Raw genomic sequence first — 10,656 nt, forward strand, 5'->3', positions numbered from 1 at the left:
AGCGCTCTCTAAATACAATGTATATTTTTTATTTTATTATTATATAGATTCAGAAAAATTATATAGGTGTTTTTTGCACATTGTTTACTTATGGATTGATAGTTTCTTATTTTTGCATCTAGTTGGAATTAAGCTGCATTTGCGCTTTTCCACTAAATGCATCCTTTAATAATAAAAATTCTCCCTTTTTTTGGATTTGATTCGAAATTTCCGGATTGTTGAGGCAAGGAGAGTTTTTTTCTTTTAGGTACCATTAAAATAAATTATGCAAAGGTCAATAGGAGAATTTCTCATAGCGCATGGCCCGTCGCGCGCTTTACCAAGGGGCACTGTGGATAGCTTTGTGCTTGGAGCATCCATGGACAAAAAGTTACTTGCACAATTGTTTCGTTTAAAAAAATTTAAAAATACTAAAAAATATCGAATTTGTAATAACAAAAAATGTAAGACATGTCCACTTGCTAATAAAGAACAAATTAATAACGAAATTTCAAATCTAGAATTGTTCTGTAAAAATAAAAATCTTATTTATTTATTAAATTGCAAAGAATGTAATTTGAATTACATAGGACAAACCAGTACTGAACTAAATAAACGAGTAAATGGCCACAGATCTGCCATTAAAAACTTTAGTAAAAATGAGTCTTTTGATTATGAGCTACTACACTTCCAATGTCATAATTTTGATAACATTAATATTTACATTCTGGAAGATAATATTATTGATTTAAATAAAAGATTAGACTTGGAAAATATTTATATATGTAATTTAAAAACTTTGTTTCCTTATGGACTCAATAGTAAATTAAATGGAGAAGGTTACGGGGATTTGGATAACATTTGTATTTATAACAAACTTAACATCTTTAAAGACTTTCTAGATAATGAAAACAAAAGTAAAAGATTTAAGAGAGGAAAAGGTAGAGGCGGCAATTTTGATATAGTAACTGAGGATTTTCAAAATTTGTGTAATTTGGAACATAATAATGAAAATATTCTTAAAATTAAGAAATATCTATTTGGCTTTAGAAAAAATAAAATTAGATGGTTTATTAATAACAAATTTGAAGATTTAAAGTTTGAAAATTCATTCACTAAATACATAATTCTAGATCTTATCAAATTCAAGCTTAATATAGATAAAAACGATTTACTATTTAAAACTAAAAGTAATTTAAATAAAGAATACTGTGTAGTGAGATTTATGGATATTTGCTTCGAAAACCTGAAGTTACCTAAAGTTATGCACAACAATAAAGAATTTTTTCCTTTAAAAGATAATGCAATAGCTTCAATAGCATTTAGTTATTCAGCAACTTTAAGAAAAAGAATCTGTAACTATAATTACTATAGCAAAAATTTAAATAAGATAGACAAGACAGACTGTAATTGTAATAAAGATATTTATAAAGATTATATAGATGCTGACAAAGGACATATTATAACAGGGAATTTAAAAATTATAGATTCTAACTCTTTAAGAGATTTAATGGAAAGGGGCACGAAATTTAGATTAAGAGAAAAAGTTAACATTAAAAAAATCTTAATTTCTATCGGACAAGATTTGGATATTTTTATTTCCAAATTATCTAGGAAATACCATTGGCCTCCAGAAGGTTTCAGAGAATGGAAAGTAAGGATTTTAGAAGACATTAAAACAGAATTTAATGCAGACAACGTTAGAACTAAAGAACGAGGAATTTATTTCAACAAAACTTTGAAAAAAGAAATAAAAAATTTAAAAGAGAGTTTTGTTATTACAGTAATAGATAAATCGGCAAATAATTTCGGTTTAATTTGTAAATATTATTATAAAGAACTTCTAACTAAGGAATATAACTCTAATTCAACTTACAAATTAATTAACACCGGGAAAAAAGAATTGGATAAAAGGATGCTAGCTTTCGCTAAAAAAATTAAAATAAAAACTTGCTCTTTAAACTACCCTTACCTCTTCCCAACAATAAAATTTCATAAAAAACCAATAAATTTTAGATTCGTAACTTGTAGCACTGGCAGTTACAATTACTATACGGGAAAACATTTCTTTAAATACTTAAAAATTGTCCTAAACAAAATTAAAGAGGAAGATAATTTTATTATCAATAGTAACAAAGATATTTTGGACTTTCTAAAGGATAACAATTTTAATAAGCTTAATACTTATGATTTTGAAAATTTATACACTAATCTACCTCATGAAAAGTTAATAGATGTCTGTACTAATATATATGAAGAATATTTAAATAGAGATATTATTACAAAAACTAATTGGTTAGAGTTATGTAAATTTAATATTAAAGAAAACTATGTTTTTAACGGAATAAATTTTTATAAACAAGAAAAAGGAATTCCAATGGGAACAGCTTTTTCAAGTGCGTTAGCCAATATTTTCCTACATTATTATGAAAAAGAAATAATTAAACTTAACTTAATAATAGGCTGGAGATATATTGATGACTTAATTTTGTTAAATGTGGATAATCCTAATGATATTATTAATTGTTACCCAAAAGAATTAGTTTTAACTCAAACAAACGAAAATCAACTTAAAGCTAATTATTTAGATTTAAATATAGAAATTGACAATGGAAAAACTTTGATAGGTATTTATGATAAAAGGGATGAATTTAACTTTAAAATAATTAAACTTAGTAACTACCATTCTAATTTAAACTCTAAAATTTTCAAAAATTTGATATTTTCACAATTTAACAGAATTAAAAAAATTTGCAATAATAAAAGCTCTTATATCTTAGCAACAAACAATCTCATTAAAAATTTAACTATTAACGAATTTCCCAAAAACTTTTGCAATATAGAAGTTTTGATAAGAGAGGGTCTGTTTAATTTCTGACTTCCTCTGGTTTGTTAGCTTTGAGTTTTAATTCAATAGATGGCGCTTCAAGTTTGATGACGATACATTATGACGAAACGTGGGAGGCGGATATAGCTGTAAACGTGGAAAAATTAAATCTTAGTTTAGTTCAACGAAATACATCTACAATAGCACGTTTTAACCTCAAGTAGTTTTCTTCAGATTTGTACTTTCATTTTGTAAGTAATTTGCCTTGTGTTTATATTACTTTTTTTCATGTATCTTGTGGTTTGATTTGCTGTGGTCTTATTTGGTTTGTTTTTTGCTAGTGTTTTTACTTGTTTTAATCTTGTGATACTAATTTATCTCTAAAACCTCAATTTTCTGGGATTTTCGGGTCACGAGGGGTCAATTTGTTGGACGAAAAGTCAGACCCCTCACAGAAAAAATCCCTGGTTTGAATCCTTGCCTGAGGGTGACCCTTGAAAAAGTCTTCGGGCCGGATTCAGTTAATCTTTCTTTTTCTTTTTGATTCTTTGACTATTAACTTAATATTTATTTCTAATTTGGTTAAGTTCATTTGTGTTTTAGTTGCAGCAGCATTAGCGCTCTCTAAATACAATGTATATTTTATATTTTATTATTATATAGATTCAGAAAAATTATATAGGTGTTTTTGCACATTGTTTACTTATGGATTGATAGTTTCATATTAGTCATAAAAGTATCTTAAAACTCAAAGCATATGGTAATAAAAACCTAATGAAGAGATCGATTTTTGACATAAGAAGTTTTGTTTCATAAAGAATTACAATATTTTCTAAAACATTCTGTTACTTAGAAGATAAGTTTCTACCGTAATACCTACAGACTGCATTTTATTTCAAAATTGCATAAAAAAATCTTATTTTGATACTAACATAATCTTTAATTAATTTGAAGAATAATTATACTAATTACTGAAATTTATTTATTTAAATGTGTACTTTTTATTATGAAAGGAAAATAAGTTGAGCAAGTTTTTAAAACAGTAGTATTAATTATAAGTAAATGTGAAACTAGTATTATTGTAGAGAGAAAATAATAAAACTTATTACGGAAAAAAATGTGCATTCTTGTTAAGTAAGTAGATTTCAAAATAACCGATTGATGTAGAAGATTTGGAAAAAGAATAAAACTGATGATTAATATAAATATTTAAAAATCTATCGTAGATCTTGACTTTTACTTATCTTTTAATAAAATATTTTGTTTACACCCCATTTGCATCTTCATTTTATGTATCTTATTCAATTTCAGATATAGTCTATTCAAATTTTGCTGGGATTTACTACACTCATTATTTTGATTGTTTTATTTTAAACCATTTCTTTATAAAATTCTTTGAAATATTTAGTTTCCAATAGTATGCATAACTATTTTAAATTATTGTAACTTAAAAATCAATAAGTTTTTATACAAGGAATATTAATCAGTATGATAATTATTTATAATCCGATAATTTATTTCTGATATGAAATAATGAAAGATTTATTTTGATGGAAGTTTGGTGCAAACAAAACTATGGTGAATGGGCAGTTGTAAATCCCATTCACATTCATTGGGTATCACTCCGAATGGGTTTCACTTTGAGGGGACGCTTGAGCATAATAACTGAAACTCAAGATCAGACATATTTGATGAACAGAGAGCAGTCATTAAAAGGGAGCGTACACAAATTCCAACTGATCAAACGATTCTGCAGTTCCAGTATTCCTTATCAGCAGTTCCTAGAAATAATTGCCAATATATCGACTGCATATAATCTTGCAAAAAAATCAAACAATTCAATTTTTGAGCAGTGGTGAATGTTTTATGCATGAATTTAATTGTTTGTGGCATAATTATTGACGATTTTATGGGATAATCTACAGTATTGTACAGTATGTCTGAAAGTTCTAAATACTTTCATCTTTTTAGATTCCCTTTAATATAAAAAGGTCATCTACTTAGATTCCCTTTAATATAAGAAAGGACATCTATTTAGAATCCCTTTAATTTAAGAAAGGAATCTTTGGCATAATCATGTGAAAATTTAAGATAAAATCTTTATATTTTTAGTTTTTTTGGGAAAAAAATAATGGATGATCGTCTTTTATGTTGATGTCTGCTTTCAGTTTAGAAATTACCACAGAATTTCAGTATCGGAATTACCATTGAATTTCAGAATAGGAATTAACACTGAATTTCAGAATAGGAATTACCACTAAATTTCAATATAGGAATTACCACTGAATTTCAGTCAGGAATTATCAATGAATTTCAATATAGGAATTACCACTGAATTTCAGTCAGGAATTATCAATGAATTTCAGTACAGGAATTACCAATGAATTTCAGTACAGAAATTACCAATGAATTTCAGTATAGGAATTACCATTGAATTTCAGTATAGGAATTACGATTGAATTACTTATTTATTCATTAATTAGTTTTGAAACTTTGATGTATGACTTTAGTTATTTGTGCTATAATTAATAATGATTTTTTAGGACTTTGTATTAGATATATAAGATCTTTGGATGCTTTAACCATTTTCTGTTGATTTTAATGTAAAGGAGGAATATCCTACATAATTATATGACAAATTTAAATTTAAAAGCATATTAATTTTGAATTCTGCGAAATCTAAAACAGATGATCATCTATTAATTTAATGCCTGCTATTAGGGCAGAATTAAGTTTCTATCTAATAACAGGTTGCTATCTAAATTACCGCCTCCCCCCATAAAAAGTTCCTTAGTTTACAATTTTGATGTCTGATAACTTTAGATTTCTGACATCAAGAATCACATATCTCATGAACTCATCGACGATTAATTTGTAGATGTATTGGGCCTCTAGTACCGAATATCCACTAAAAATATTGTGCATAAATAACACAAGAAAAGTAATGAAATTCTTTAATAAAACATCAACAACAATAATTAAAAAAAGCAAGCGAAACGAATTGAAGACAACAACAGATGGCAGCCGTATATTTTACCCTCTGAGAACAACTGGAAATGTCGTAATTTGTAGAGGATGAATCATAGGAAAACAGAATGAACCATAATTGAAGCAGAAAGTTCGAACTGCAATTTGCGCGGGAACTGGAGTTGAAACTACTCAAAAGCTTATGTGATTGGGTCGGGTGCGTCACTTCATTTTACTTCATCTCTATTTCCAATACGACTTATTTCTTTTAGAACAAAGCGGTGTTATTTTAAGAAATATGTGGTTTTGTGAAATCGTTTTTGAGTTTGAAGATTTGTGTACAGTTTTCATGTAGAAAATTGTAAAATGAATTTTTAATTAATTAATTAGTTAATTTTGAACTAAATTCTGAAATATTAAATGGAAATCTGTACTAATTTTATTTGAATAAAAAAAAAGAAGGATTAAAATGTATCTGAGGTCCAAAACGTTTTTATTTCTTTGTAGTAGGGAAACACATATACCCAGAAAAATTCATAATGTTCCTTATACATCCACACACTTAGCATACATATTCTTTATCAAATTACAATAATTAAAGTACATTTGCTCTATTCTTCAGTATAAGCATGGCACATACATTTCTGAATAAGTTATAATGTTGAACATGCCTTTCTCTATGGAGGACACATGAGAATTCATTATTGTCTCAATATAGAGTAAATAAATTTGAACTCGAAATTTGATAACTCGAGATATTTTCTAAAAAAGTAAATTATATTATGAAAAGGCAGTGTATTGTTACTGAAAAATCCATAATCGAACTAGTAAATGTACGGTGAAAAACTCCAAAAGTCTCAGTAAAAGATAATAACGCCTTATTCTACATAAAACACAGCCAACAAAAACTTTGACGAAGCATACCAAAATAACATTTGCAATAAACAGCAGCATATCTTATTAAAAGACAACAGCGCAAAGCACTGAGAGAAAACTGGATATCAATACTCTAACGAGAGATTTATCTCAACTACTTCTCTGGCTACGACTGACTCTCGTTTATTTTCTCCTGTTTGACTCTCTAGTTTTTATGTCTCATGATAAGGCTTCGAATGTTCTGGAACAAGTTACGAACTCGAATTCCAATGGAGCTATCTCCAAAATTTTTAAATATTCAGGATTCTTCGTCACCAAGGTCGCCAAATTCGTCGTAAAATTACTAAATGATTGTTATGTTCGCCCCCAAGGAAGGGATAAATAACTCGGCGTCCATTCAGCAACCATCTTTATATACATAAAACCATCTTTATTAACAGGATACTTACTGCACAGGATATTACAAATTCGAAATATTATTTTATTTGTGTGCATATTGATATTTTCTGATTAAATGTGAAAGCAATCTGGGCAAGAAGAGTTAAAAGTGTTGGCGGATGTCTTGGATTTTAACGATTGGATTTCGGATGCCTCGGATTTTTGGAGTTCAACAGGTGAACACTATTTGGATTTTATAAAATTTAGTAATATATATTATTTACAATATATGACTTAACAGGTAGCCAATTCTGAAGGATAAAGAAAGGAATTTCATGAAATTACTGAAGTGATAGTCAGAGATCATAAGTAATTTAAAGATCAAATATCATAAGTGTTTTTTGAATTTTGAATTTGAATTTTGAATACCAATTTGCGATAAAAGCATAGAGCCAATAATGGCCAATAAGAGTGAGCCCCAGTCACTTTTTGCAAAAAAATCAGCAGAGTCAGGTTTTTTTCAGATATTCTCTATGCTTCAGAAAAAAATGGTCCTTTTATAGTCATAGAATTCAAAATTGTATCTGATAAAATGTTTTATAATGTAGTAAATTTTGATCCTCCGGCAAAGATAACGAATGATAATAAACTAAGATCCTATTTTGATATTCAGAATAAAAATAAACTAATTAAATAATAAAATCATTCACACGATGAGTATTTCTAATATAATATTAAAAATATTTCTGATATCCAATATCTTTAGTAATATCTAGAACAAAAATCCCAGAAAGAAATTTTCTATAGAGATATAATATGAAAAATTTCAAACCTTTATATTTTAGACCCTCATTCACTCAAAAATGCCATATATTAATTGATTTTCTTAATTTTTGCGAAACCATAAAGAGGGGAGGTCAGTTCATGATATTTTGTATTGCAATCTTTCAACGAAATAAAGAATTTGAAATCAGCACATTGCTGTGTAATCTAGTTTTCCTTTTCCAACTTTACATCGAAGATAGTATCTTAAAAAAAATCATGCTTGCTGTTGAAGAAAAAAAGTTTTTTTTAAAGCCAAAGATTCTTTCAAACAAACTTTTACTATCCTGGGGGAAATCTTAATGAGGATAGTTATAGGCACTACTCACTGCCCTTTAAAACCTCAGAACATACAATATTTTCTGTTCCGTCGTACTACGATTTTCTTCCTAGATTTTATATCTTGCTGTTTTCTAATTTTTTTCCTTCAAAAGAGCAAGGTCCTGATTTTTATGAATCTTTCCTTTGGAGTCTGGCCGTTGAATTTTTTTAAAAATCTTGACTACTTTTTTAAGATTCTCTCTTTTTATTTTCTGCAGATGTGATTTGAGGTTTTTATTTTATTTGCTTTTTCTGAAGTTAACGTTTTGGAGTTCCACCCCTCCTTATTCTTCATCCCTACTGGTTCATTTCCACCGTGGTTTATTTTAGGAAGTTGAATTAAAAAATATAAATTAAAGAAAGAAAGTTTTTTTCTTTCGTTCGAAAATTTTATTCCAGTTTGTCTTTACAGCGTTCTTTGAAGGATAACGTGGTATTCATTTTTTTCAATACAAGTAAAAAAAAATATTGTTTTTAGGTTTTTGCTGACTTTGTTTTTGCTTCTTTTCCAATAGACGTTCCTTTTGTTTATTTCAAAGGGAATAAAAATGTGGATATTAAATACGCTATATTTAGAAATATTTGCCATTTTGTCTTAATGCAGCCACTGCAGTTAAATCCTCTAAGCTAGTTGCTGTCAAAACTTTTAATTATTATGACTTTTTTTGGATGATTTATGATGTGGATATTTTTTTTTATTTCAATGGTAATTGGATATCTGGTGTAAGGTCTTTTAAAAGATGTTTAGAAAATATTCTTATTTAAATATGGAAAGATGTCACACTCAGATCTAATTAAGCATCAAAAGAGAAGTTAAATATGTTTGACTTTCATTCCAAGTCAAGTAAAGAGATGCATTTTTAAGACATATGAAAGAAAATTTTTATACTAGGCTAAATGCGTATGAATAATGAGATTTGAATGAAGGTGTTTAATTATAAAAGTCTGATTCACTCTAAGCCTTAGAAATCTTAATATTTAGAAATGCCAAGAATTCATCAAATAGGACAAAAAAGATATTTTTTTCTCATCTCCCAGGCTTAATTTCTTTTTATTGTGATACGAGTATAATGTGAAAAAATTTGCTAGATTTTTAGACCTATGATAAAAAAATTAAAAAAAAATTTAATATGAAAAACATAAAATATAAGCATGGATGTAGGATTTTATTAAAGAAAAAGATCTAAATTTCTCGAAGAACTAAGCAGTGAAATTATTTTTTTTAATTGTTGGAAATTATGATGTTTGAGGTTTGCTTATTTTATTACTATTATTCTCCTAATTGACGTTTATCTCCTCTGACGTTTATCTCAAAATGTCCCATTATTTGCTTATATGCTGCATCTTAACATAAAGTACTTTGACCTCTATCTGACAGTCTGATTATCTGGTAAATGTCCTGTTGAATGGAAAGGTAATTTTTTGAATCATCCCTTTTTAATGACCATCTTAAAAAAGGAATGATTAGAATGGAAAGGAAGGATTTAAATAAAAAAATGAACAAATACATTTATTTCAATTGATAATACACAAACGGAAACAAGTATTTTGAAAGAAATAATACATTTTTTCATTAAAAAACGTCATTTCAACAATTTTAAATCAGAAAAACCATTTTTGGAATTGGAAAATAGAATTAAAATATTTTTAAAATATCCTATATTTGTTTTCAATATACATTTTTGCATTTAATAAAAATGGTACTTTGATATTCTTTTTCACAAACTATATACTTTCAACAATACTTTCACATTTGTATTGTCCCAATCACAATAAAAAGGCAATTACGTTCAAATAAAAATTATCCTAATTTTTAAAAAAATTATTTTGTAACAAGTTTTGATAGACTTTATAATCTAGAAAAAAATGTAGCATATATAAATTTTTTGGAAAATATTACATAAAATAATCCACGTGCTGCATTATGTGACTCTCAGCTATATGATTAAAGTTATATATAATGTATGGACGATTTATTTTAGAGATAAGCATGTAAAACCTCTTTTTTTGTAGTATAATATTACATTCGCACTCATCTATCTTTTTACACACAGAAGTTTTAATCCTGTTAATTTTGTTTTTCTAGGATGGTTCGAAATTATTTGCTTTTGTTAATTTTCGAAGATAAAAGATTTATAAAGGCGGCTAATAATATATTTTCCTGCTTTATACCCTGATAATACCCTGATAATCGCAAAGTCGATGGGTTCGCTTGTCATAAATGAATGGTGACACACAGTCATCAGGTTTCAATAACAAATAACGCCGTTTATTAGCACAAATACACAGCTGAGACGAGCACAAATGGCACACAGCAGCCCACGAATATTCATAGTTGTAGACAAACCACAACAGCACACGAAGTGGACAGACAGAATCAGTAGGAAGAGAGAATCCACTTAGCTATTCTTTAAGATCTCTTCAAACGTCTCCTATTTATCAATGTCTCCTCGCTTTAGCTGTACCAAACTCCCAACTCATTACGG

The sequence above is a fragment of the Argiope bruennichi genome, chromosome 5 (genome assembly GCF_947563725.1).
Source record: "Argiope bruennichi chromosome 5, qqArgBrue1.1, whole genome shotgun sequence".
NCBI classification, from domain to species: Eukaryota; Metazoa; Arthropoda; class Arachnida; order Araneae; family Araneidae; genus Argiope; species Argiope bruennichi.